Raw genomic sequence first — 12,327 nt, forward strand, 5'->3', positions numbered from 1 at the left:
TCTCTTTTTCTCTTCCTCCCCAGTGGTATCAAACCCAAATAGAAATGGTTCCCTATGGAGGCATATTGATTTAGAAAACTGCAAGTTAATAATGTCTGCTATATTTTGTAAAATTGTTAAACATTTCCCAATTACATATTTTAAGTTTTAATGTTTTATTTTTCTCCAGTTACATTTAAAAAACAATTTGACCTTTTTTAAAAACACTTTTCAGTTCCAAATTATCTCTCTCTCTCCCCCTCACTGAGAAGGTAAGTGATTTGATAAAGGTTATACGTGTATAATCATGCAAAATATATTTTCATATTAGTCATGTTGTGAAGGAAAACAGGTGACTGAACATCTCAGGTACTGCGCTGGTCCAGAATGAAATAAACATCTCAGGAACAGCATGGGTCCAGACCTGTGATTTCACTGGTAGGGAGCTTCTGGTGAGGAAGTTCCCTTTACCAATGTAGGCCAGCAACAATTCTGTAATTTATAGTCTTAGAGAATATCCAGAGGTACCAGGGGTCACAAAATATGTATGTGCTAGAAATAGGACTTGAACTCAGATCATTTTGACTACAAAATTATCTACTAAAAAGTATCTACTATGCCAAACTGCCCTGGGAGCCACAAAATATCTAAGGGACTTTAAGAGATCTTCTAGGATATTAGATAAATGCTTTCTGGAGGATTTATAGAAGGACATAGACAAGAATCACATGAATGAGAAGGTATGGAATCATAATCTGCCCTGGTAGAAAGACTACCCCCACTAATGAAATCACAGATCCACTGAAGGATTGAAGTTATAATATAGATGTTATACTTCAAAAGATTGTGATTTTATGCTTTTGGGTCCTCCCTCCACCAATGCAGATCAGAAACTGTTTACAACTCAATTTACAACTCAGTAGGCAGCTCAGTGAGTTGCTGTGGCCCAAAGTTTATCAACAGGAAGGAGAGAAATATTCTGATAAAGAATATTTAGCAAAGTTGATCCCCAGACTCCAGCCCCAAAGTCTACACATTATAAGTCTGCACCCAAAGTCTTCTCCAGCTTACCTTTGAGACCCAGAGGCCCTGACCCCCCTCCTCTGGCATAATGGGAGATCAGAAAATGGTAGCAGAGGTTTTGTGAAACGTACATCCCATCACCACCATTACTAACCTTACTAACATTACTAACCTTAACTAACTTAACTAATAGAGCATACTATTTTGTTTGAGCTCTCCTGTGTTCTTTGGCAAGAGGTTGGTCTTTTAATTTCCCTTCCAACTTTAAGATCTAATGCATAAATGATTCTTTTTTAAAAAGGCACATTTTAATAGCTTCTTCATCTAGAATAAATGTTTGTTTAATGAATTGAATTATTAATTTTTCACTATCAACTGACTCAGAATCTTAGTTTGGTATCAAAAGTCCTTGAGGCTTTGTAATCAGCTTTCATGGTTGCTCACTTCAGAGCTCTTCTAGGATGCTTATGTCTCAATGGGGCAGCTAGGTGGCACAATGTATAGAGTGCCAGGTCTGGAGTCAGGAAGACTCGTCTTCCTGAGTTCAAATCCATCATCAGACACTTACTAGCTATGGACCCTGGGCAAGTCACTTAACCCTGTTTGCCTCAGTTCCCTTGACTGCAGAATGAGGTGGAGAAGGAAATGACAAACAACTTCAGTGTCTCCGCCAAGAAAACCCCAAATGGGGTCAGGAAGAGTGAGACACGCCTGAACAACATTCAACGACAACATGTCTCAGTGCTAGCTCTTTGATTCCTCTCTCCATTGCTGTTACCTCAAGAAGAAGCATTATTTTTTCATTTTTATCCTCCCAAGTGCTTTCTTTAGGAAGGAAGCAGAAGAGGTAAGATTTGATAATTGTGATGAAATGTTGACACTTCAAATATTATTTTTATACCTAAGGGCACATGTCCTATGACAAGTACATCAGGGAATTATGCCTGTCTCTCAGATGCGCAAGTGGAGTATTTAACAAATGGATCTGAGATCCTATAAATTTGAAACATCCCTGTAACAACTATGAAAGCACACTGAGGTCCCTCTGAAGAGGTTTTTGTAAATGATGATTGTAGGGGAACCACAGGTTTCTAGGGGTGAGCGCCGTGGCCCCAAAATACCTACACGCCGGGTCCTGCCAAAAGAATTCGACTCAAGCCTTCTCAGCCAGGGGAAAAGAGAAAGTTTATTAGGGATTCACCATAATGGGCTGTCTTAAGAAATCCCCCCCTTTGTGACGCCTGTTTCCACAAGCGGGCCAGATTCAGCCCACTGAATTAGATTGAATCTGAGCCCCTTCATGGAGGCAAGATGGAGATTATATACACAAAGATTGTAGGAGGGATTGAGGGGTGGTCTGGGGTGACTAGAGGAGGGGTTTAGGGAGGGTCTTGAGGGGAAGTCTAAGGAGGACCAGGTGAGGTCAGAGTCCAGGAACCAAGAGAATAGAATTAAGGGCAGGAAGTTTCTAAAGGAATATCAAAGGTTGGGAAGTAACTGAAGGCATGCATATCTAAAGTAACAATAGAGGGAGATCTGGGCCCAAAGACAATGTGAGGCTTGTGGCCCTAGGGGAAGGCCAGATCCAGCCGGAAGACTCAGGGACAGCTCAAGGGGGCTCCCAGAGACCGCACCCCAGACTCAAGGGGGTTCCCAGAGACTGTGCCCTCATCACCTCCTGCCCCCTGTTTTAAAAGTATTAAGAAGCTAATATTTTTTATAGTCCAAAGTCCTTTCCAGACATATCTGCAGAAAGAAAACCTTGTCAGTATTTAATCAGACTTCAAAAACTGACCACTCTCAGAGAAAACCAGTTAAAAGTTTTGGGAGAAACTGTTCTCCATGAATATAAAATTAAGAACTTAATGGACAAGAGCAGGAAGGCCCTAGATGAATCCATGAGAGAACAGTGTCCTTTTTCTCCTCCTAGAAAAAATAAGGATCAGACTAAGAGAAGAAGTCTTTGATTAATTCAACTAATAGAAGTAAGAAGTATTTCTTGGGTTTACCTTTGAACAGGCTGAAAGAAGACTCCTTAGAGGGAGTGTGAAAAAGGGACTGACTGGTTTAGGAAAACGATTCTCCTAGGTGCAAAATGTTTTAATCACTATTCTGCAGTCTGATTGATGAGGGCACAGTCTCTGGGAACCCCCTTGAGTCTGGAGTGCGGTCTCTGGGAGCCCCCTTGAGCTGTCCCTGAGTCTTCCGGCTGGATCTGGCCTTCCCCTAGGGCCACAAGCCTCACATTATCTTTGGGCCCAGATCTCTCCCTCTATTGTTACTTTAGATATGCATGCCTTCAGTTACTTCCCAACCTTTGATATTCCTTCAGGAACTTCCTGCCCTTAATTCTATTCTCTTGGTTCCTGGACTCTGACCTCACCTGGTCCTCCTTAGACTTCCCCTCAAGACCCTCCCCTAAACCCCTCCTCTAGTCACCCCAGACCACCCCTCAATCCCTCCTACAATCTTTGTGTATATAATCTCCATCTTGCCTCCATGAAGGTGCTCAGATTCAATCTAATTCAGTGGGCTGAATCTGGCCCGCTTGTGGAAACAGGCGTCACAAAGTGGGGAAGGGGGGATTTCTTAAGACAGCCCATTATGGTGAATCCCTAATAAACTTTGTCTTTTCCCTTGGCTGAGAAGGCTTGAGTCGAATTCTTTCGGCAGGACCCGGTGTGTAGGTATTTTGGGGCCGCGGCGGTCACCCCTAGAAACATATGGTTCCCTACAATCATCATTTACAAAAAACCTCTTCATGATGATCAAACTGTTTCCTGAACTTTTTTTGTTTTTTACCATTTCTTTCTTATTGTGAAATGTTGTCTATTATTTGGGAGTACTAGAAATTGTAACTTGAAAACAAATTGGCCAAATGTGGGAGTCTTTTTTTACTTGACTATACATATTTGTTACAAGAGCTACAAGGGCTTGGCTTTTTTTTTTCAATGAGGGGAGAGGAAAGGTGGGAGAGAGAGAGACAGAGACACAGAGGAAGGGAAGGAGTGTGGAGAGCGGAGAGGGAGGGGGAGGGAGGAAGCAGATTTTGGTTAATTGGGAAAAATATAAAAAGAAATAAAGACAAAAGAAAACATATTGGTCAGAGAGGGATTTTTAAAGGCAGAATAGATTTCTATCACTTTGGATTTTTCTTTTTCTCTCCCTAACCAGAAATGTTAAGAATTAGAATAATCTAATTGAATAAAAATTGTTTCTGGCACACTTATGCCCCATACTCAAAGTACAGTTTTTCTTTGATACAATGTAGATCACCACCAATCATGCCTGCCTAACCTATGTGCTAGTCACATTCTTGACAGATGTCAAGAATAAAATATCCTACTTTATCATTAGATAATAACTATTATAATAATTATGACATTTTACATTCCTGTAGTGATTTTTAAATTTATGAAGTATCCCCACATTCCTTATCTTCATTTGACCTTTCCACCAAATAGTAAAAATATTATGATTTCCACTTCACATATTCACACATCAGGAAACTGGTGCCCAGACCACATACACACACACACACACACACACACACACAGATACACATATATATATATATATGTGTGTGTGTGTGTGTGTGTGTGTGTGTATATGTGTATCTTGGTCACACAGCTAATAAATGGTAGAGCAAGGTTTTTTTGAACCCACATTTTTGGTGTTTTTTTTAAGCTGTATAACTTTAAAACCTAGCAATTGGTCCAGAAAACATAGGTAACTTACTTACTTGTTCAGTCCACACTCTCCTGGGCTAAATGATTTCTTAGGGAAGTTCAAGGAGAGAAACAACATCTTCTTAAATTCTTTAATGGAAGAACTTTCTAGATGATATTTATTTATCAGGTTTTTATTAACAAATAACTTTGTAAAGATGTGTGTGTGTGTGTGTGTGCGTGTGTGTGTGTGTGTGTGTGTGTGTATTAGCTAACATTTGTGTAACTTTGTGTGCCAGGCCCTGTGCTAAGTGCTTTACAGATATTATCTTATTTCATCCTCACAACAACCCAGGGAGGTAGGTGCTGTTTTTATCCCCATTTTACAGGTGAGAAAACTGATGCAAATAGAGGTTAAGTGACTTGCCTGGGTCAAATAGGTACTAAGTTTCTGAGGTCACAATTGAACTCAGATCGTCCTGACTCCAGGCTCAGCATTCTATCCACTGTGCCACCTCACTGAATACAAATATGCCTATAGGTGTGTGTACATATGTGTGTATGTGTGTAATATATGTGTATGTGTATATATACACATACATAAATATGTGTGTATATATCTATATCAATATATATATAGATATATACACACACCATCTTATACTGTATCATCAAGCAGTTATGAACAGGATTTGCAACAGAGTCGTTAAATCACAGAATTTCAGACCTAGAAGCTGTAAAAACAGGGCCTTGTACAATTAAGCTTCAAACAATTTAAAAATGGAAAAGGGGATGGGGAGAGACAGGCCTTTCAAAATGTGGTACTTCCCATAGGCCCATCATTAGAGCTAATTGCTTCCTTTGAATCTCTGACTGTCTGTCTGCCCTAACACATCCTTTCTTAATCTAGTTCTAGTCTCCAAAGTCAGCTACTCTTTCTTTCCTTCAACTGCATTCTAACTACAAGGAGACAGAACACCTCAGAAGGATAGGCTTAGTTTTTCTTGCTGCCTCAATTTTTAAAACAGGGGGAGGGAGGAGAGAAAAAAAGAAAAAGACATTTTCAGAGAAATTAATTCACAGAGCCTGAGGCCAGGCCTCATCATAAGCAAATTTCTTCTTTTGATATAACTCAGGATTTCTCAGCTCCTAGAATGCTGAAAACTGTTACCAGTTCACCAAGCTTTTTACTACCAATGGCCCTTACTTCTTAAGACCTACAGACTTGAAAACGTAAGTCTTCTTTCTCTTCCCTGTGTTCAGCTCCTCTGAACCCCAGCAGATAAGCTTCCTTATTCCGTTTGGTCCCATATTTATGAGGGTGTGCTGGAGCCAGCTTTAATTGGCTTCTAGAACCAATTGTTAAATTTTCAGTGTGAGCATTTACACCCAAGAAGTCAGCAATCACTACAAATCAAGGCTTGATTTATTGTTTTGTTGATTGTCTAGATTTTTAAAAAATGTTAATAATGCAATTTAAACTTAAAAGTGTATGTGCATACATTTTCCATCTCTAGTCCATTGATAAGGGATGTTAAACATTTACCATCACAAGCCTGTATTGTTCTATAAACTTTGCTTGAGCTTAGCAGGAGTGTATTAAAAGCTCAGAGAATGAAGTAATCACTAGAGGCTTGGTGACTCTAGACTTGTTGTTCAGTCATTTCAGTAGTGTCTGATTTTTTGTGACCCCATTTAGGGTTTTCTTGGCAGAGACACTTGAGTGGTTTGCCATTTCCTTCTTCAGTTCATTTTAAAGCTAAGGAAACTGAGGCAAACAGGGTTAAGTGACTTGCCCAGGATCACAGGCAGTAAGTGTCTGAGGCCAGATTTGAACTCAAGTATTCCTGACTCTAGGCCCAACGCTCTATCCACTGTGCATCTTAGCTGCCCAAGACTCTAGGCTAATAATGATAACAATAATAACTGGCATTTATATAGCACTTTAAGGTTTGCAAGGTGCTTTACATCTTCTGTCTCACTGGAGCCTCACAGCTCCCCTGTATATATAACTCTAGCTTCTGGCGCAGCCACACTGACATTGTAGCCACCTCCTTCATCACAGCTTGTGGACCCTTTGCTCCGTCCCTAAGATCTATCTTCTCTTCCTTCTCTCCTTGGCCTGTGACACAGGTCCTTGCTAGCTCCTTTAATAATCCTAGATAATCCGTCCTTGTTAGTAATTTAGGGAGCTTTGTCACTTACCTCTGCCTTTGGGTCTTGTCTTCTTGTATACACACCACCTCCATGTTTTCTCTTCCACTCCTACTCAAAAGATTGGTTTTGTTTGCTTTTTCTATTATTGTCGCCTTTCTATAACATCAGGCCCCCTAACTAGACCTGACTCATGACCATTAAGTCCCTCCCTAGGCTTTTTCCTTTTTGAGGAGCCTCTTGCCCCTCATCCCCCTTATCCACACCTGGCCCAAGGGCATCCAGATCTCTGTCCCTTTACAGTATCTTCATCATTGCTATATAAACCCACTTGCCTTGTCAAATAATGCCCATATGATTTTAGCATATGAAAACAGCCAACTCCTCAAATCCACAGTGCTCTCTTTAAGAAAGCGAGCCCTCCTCTTGCAGGATCATTCGGGGAAGTAAGTTTTCACTGCAAGTGAATTTTGTTCTAATGACATGACTTAACAGCTAAGCACTAACCTGATTTATCAAAGGCATCGAATTAATAAGAAAGAGAGCTATAAATTGTCATTTGCTCATCTTGCTAAGTAATTATTCACTTGATAGGAAGCACTCTTCTTTGTACTTATTTAAGTAGGATAAAGAGCAGAATGTGATTGGTGAACACAAAAAAAACCTAGATTTCTAACTAGGAAAGCTGGAAGGAATATCAGCAAAGATTATCTAGTCTAATGCCCTCATGTAATAGGAGAGGAAACTAGAGTTCACAGAGGTCAAATGGTCTTGTGTAAGGTCGCATGGAAGGAAGTGTCAGAGGCAGGATTCAAATTAATGTCCAGTGACCAAATCTCATAGCACCATATTGCCTTCAAGAATGCTTAGTGTCTTATTTAAAAAAAAAATTACAAATACCCTCAGAAGTAACCCACAACTTATGGGTTTCCAATTCTGGGGCTAAAGCTTGAACAAAATAACAGGTCTTCAGAATGTTTTCTTTCCCTATTCTAGCCCTTCTTAAACATTAGGCCTAGAAGGGTAGTTCTTTAAATTATGAAGAAACTGAACTAAGGGAAAGTAAAGATGCAGTCCCAGAGCTCCCCCCATAAACCTCCTGGTCTTCCTCAGGCTTTCATCTCTGCTTAAAGATATAGGAAAATCAGAGTAAACAGGTTAATAAATAATGAATGCCCTCAGGGCAAGAATTTTTTAAAGCCTTGAAACTCATCTTGTACCTCATCTTTGTTTTGAGAATTTTTTTTTGGCTAGTTCTTATTTCTGCTTTTCTCCTTTATCAACATTGCAGATGTCCCTGGATTCATGCCAGAAGAAGCAGAGAAAGGCAGCCTCCAGGCTATGAAGTGGAATTTCCAGGAAAACTGTGAGCAGGGCTGCAGTAGTAGTACATGACTGTATCATCCTTTTGACTGTTGGTATTTTGCTATTAGAATGGAAATATCATGCATGGTAGGCAATTTCAGGTTGCAATGCAACACAGGTTCATTTCTGTACGTGATGTTCTTGGAGGCTGAGAGAATAAAGTACTAGCTCAGGAGCCAGGAGAGCTGGCTACACGCTCTTATTTTTGCACAAATCACTTTATCTCATATAATTTTAGAGCTGGAAGAGGCATCAACAAGTATTATCTAATCCAAACCCCTCATATTAGAGATGAGGAAACTAAAGCTCAGCGAGTTTTTCTAGTCATGCAGGTAATAAGTAACAGAGCTAGGATTTGAACTCAGGTCCCATGACTCCAAGTCCAGTCTTCTTCCCACTGCACCACAAAGTCTTTCTAAAAATCTAGGGCATTCAGTGAAAGCTACCTCAAATTTCTTTTTTTTTTAAATCTTATTTATTTAATTTTCAATTTATGGAATAAAACAAACATTTCCAAAACATAGTATAATACCAAAAAATGATTGCACATAAAACTGCAAATCTATTATGGACAACTTGCTACTTCTGTTAAATGTACAAAAAATTGTGTAAGTTTCTTTTTTCCCTCACCCCGCCATGGCTACCATTAGACACAAATATGTATAGATATACACATATATGTATATGTACTATACATAGTTCTATTTATTAATTCTTTCTCCGGATACAGACAGTATCTTCCTTTAGATGTCCTTTGTAGTTAATTCAGATATTTATAATAGTCAAAATGACTTATTTGCTCAAAGTTGTCCTTAAAAAAATGTTACTATATACAACATTCTCTTGGTTCTGCTCTTTTTGCTCTTCATTATTTTGTGCAAATCTATCCATGTTTTTCTAAGATGGAGTTCATCATTTCTTATAGCACAATAGTATTCCATCACAGTCATATACCATACTTTGTTCAACCATTCCCCAATTAATGGGCATCCCCACAATTTACCTTATATTTCTTGTCACATTTCAATAATATGCCAATGGCCTAGAAACACTCCTGACCGGGACAATCGTTCACCATCTAGAGGATGGGGGTAGGCATCAGAATTAGGATGAGGAGAAAAATGGTGGCCAACCACAGTCAAATCAGGAGACTCTTTACAGCAAAAGGGGTCAGCAGTAGCAGAACACAGACATCAAGACCAGATGGATACCCTAGGGCAGCAGTTCTCAAAGTGTGGTTTAGGCACCGCTGGGAGTCCCAAGACCCTTTCAGATGGTCCATGACATCAAATTTTTTTTTAATACTATTAAGACATTTTAATTTCTAACGTGGCAAATATGAACAGATATAACAAATATAACCAAGAGAGACAAGGAGACAAGAGAGCTAGGTAAACTTTACTGGGCTAATTTGGTCAATATTATTGAGGACCTCAAATAATTTTTGAGATTATAAAGGGGTCCTGAGAGCAAAAAGTTTGAGAACCATTTTGCTAGAATAACCAAAAAAGAATAGAAATAGAATGACCCAACAATTCAAAGACGAGGCAGGAGTAATTTTAAAAGCTTGGGCACAATGCTCAAGACTGTCAATGAAATGGATTTGCTATGGTGAGTCCCTGCCAAACCACAACATTCTTTTAACAATGAACTGGCCACACAACCTTACTGTATTTAAGGTACAGCCCTTTCAGAAGCCACAATTCCTGCACTTTCCTGATTTCCAAATCAAAGTACCTCTCATCTTCCCCTTCTATTTCTGAAGCTCTTTCTCTTTTTTTTTTTTTTGCCAACAAAAAGACAAACCTCAGAGGACAGATCTTTATTTCTTGAGTCATTCCTTCTTTCTAAAACTATTCCTTCCATATGTATTACTAGATTCCCAGCCCTTTATACCATTTCAACCATTCCCTTGCTCAACAACATTTTCGCTATTTACCTTCCTACTGGTTCCTTCCCCTCAGTTTATAAAGTGCACATCTCTTTCCTTCTTCAGTTCTCAAAGGATTTGATTTCATTGGTGCTATCTTCACTTCACTAACACATTACAATTTCCCCATAGTTGAGGACTGTCTTCATGAGTTGAGCCAATTAATGGTGGAGAAAAGTGGCCTACAATTATCATGCGCGGTAGTAGAAAATCTGCCTAGAATTAAAATTATCTATTCCACAAAATGGCTAATTCTTCATGACTTGTTATGGGCCCTCAAGATTCTTTACCTAATGGCCAACCTTCTGGTAATGGTCTTCTCCAAATTTAATTAGGTTGGTTCTTAAAGAACAACAATCACCAAACATTTATTAAACAAAATTAATGAGAAAACTTCTATTAAGTGCTCAGTATATGCTATATACTAAGTCCCTGGGAGATATGAAGACAAAAATGAAAAAAAAAATCTCTTTCCTTGAGGAGCTGACATTCTATCTGGGGAAATCATATGTATATCAATGAATAAATAAAGTATTTACAGAACAAATACAAGAGAAATTTACAAATGAGAGCACCAGCAGCTGGGGGGATTAAGAAAGACTTTATGTAGAAACACAAAGTTCATTACCAGGCCTATCCTTAAAACCCTCTCAACTTGGTTGGATAGCACAAAACATGACAGGGCATATTCTTGGAAATCCAGTCACCTCCTCATTGTGTTGAAGCATTAAAGTAGAATGTTAATTGTTCCCTTACATTGATACTTGGGTAGACTTATGATCCTATCAATCAATCAATCATTTATTGAGTCTACTATGTGCCGGGTGCTTTGTTAGGTGCTAGTGATACAAATATGATAAATGAAATAGTCCCTACTTGAAAGAAGCAGACATTCTAATGGGGAATACAACAAGCAAAGATAGATAGACAGACATATTCTGTATGTGTACCTGCATCTATACTTATACACACACATCTATCTATATACATACAGATATTAACACACACTCTCCCAAAAGTCTTAGTGCAGTTTTAAACTAGAGCTTACAACTATTAAAACTGTATAAGGCTTTTGGGATACCTTGTATAGAATCAATATAAGGAGAATAAATTCAAATGTAGCATCCCTCTGGAGCAGACCGTTTATTGTACAGATATAGATAATGAGGCTCAGAGGGATGACTTGGGTAGGTTTGGGTAGGTAGTCAACAAGCAGGGCCGGAGCTCGAACCCACATCATCTGACTCCGTATCTTGCTCTTTCTGCTACTCCCTACTGGTGCCATCTTGGAGAACATCTTTATCTACTTTGCTATATGGAGGGCTACATTTCTTCTCCTTCATAGAATGAATTCTTTGTTTGACCTTCTTGTCATCTTTCTCTTGCAGGCCACTACGTCCAAGGCATTTGTGTCTATGGAGCAGGTGACTTAAAGTGACTAGCTGAGTCCTCAAGTATGCTTGCCAACAAATTTGAGCTTGAAACATACCCTCTTGATGTTGCCATTCTCACATGCCATTTGAAGTCCTGTTACTCGCATGAGTTGATCTGAAAACACAGGCTTTACACTGCCCAAACAGCTGTAGAGACCCAACTCAAAACATAGAGTGGAAGGACCACATCACCCTGTCTCTAGTTCTATGAAGGCTTCCTCTAGCTTTACAGAGAATATTTTTCTCTGAACCTTATATAGGAGATATGAGCATATATAGGCTACCTTTTCCTCTGTAGTGTTTCTGTTAGCCTAGCACATCCCTCATTTAGAGAATATTTGATGCTAGATGATAGGGAGATGAAAATGGGCAGGAGAATTTGGTCAATTTCCTTTTTTTTCCCAATGAGCACAGTGAATCCAAAATAGTGCTACTTCACCTTCCCACAATGTTTATCTCCAACTTAATCTTATGGTAGTGTGTAGGTTACATATTGCTATTATATTAACTGGATGGTCATAAACACAGCTTTTAGAAGGAAAAAAAAATCTTGTTCAGGCCTTGCCCCAATTAATGAGGCAAACTCAGGAAGGAAAGTTACATGAATTTTATTCAGCTCACCAAGTCAGTAAGTATTGGGTGGGCTGGGCATTTCAAGTTTTGTGGTGCTTTCTACAGACAGGAATAAGCAACCTCCACGTGAGGGCAAAGGTATTCCGATGGAGCACAGAATCACGAGGAGATGGCATCAGTGCTGCCTCAGCTCCTCTCTAAG

At 39.3% G+C, this 12,327-nt stretch overlaps 1 pseudogene; it reads left to right on the top strand.

Annotated features, from left to right (window-relative positions):
* LOC118835412 overlaps positions 1 to 8,219 on the top strand; it is a 63,495-nt pseudogene extending 55,276 nt beyond the window's left edge.
* The last annotated feature ends 4,108 nt before the right edge of the window (positions 8,220 to 12,327 follow it).

Source organism: Trichosurus vulpecula, chromosome 1, assembly GCF_011100635.1.
Source record: "Trichosurus vulpecula isolate mTriVul1 chromosome 1, mTriVul1.pri, whole genome shotgun sequence".
Classification (NCBI taxonomy): Eukaryota; Metazoa; Chordata; class Mammalia; order Diprotodontia; family Phalangeridae; genus Trichosurus; species Trichosurus vulpecula.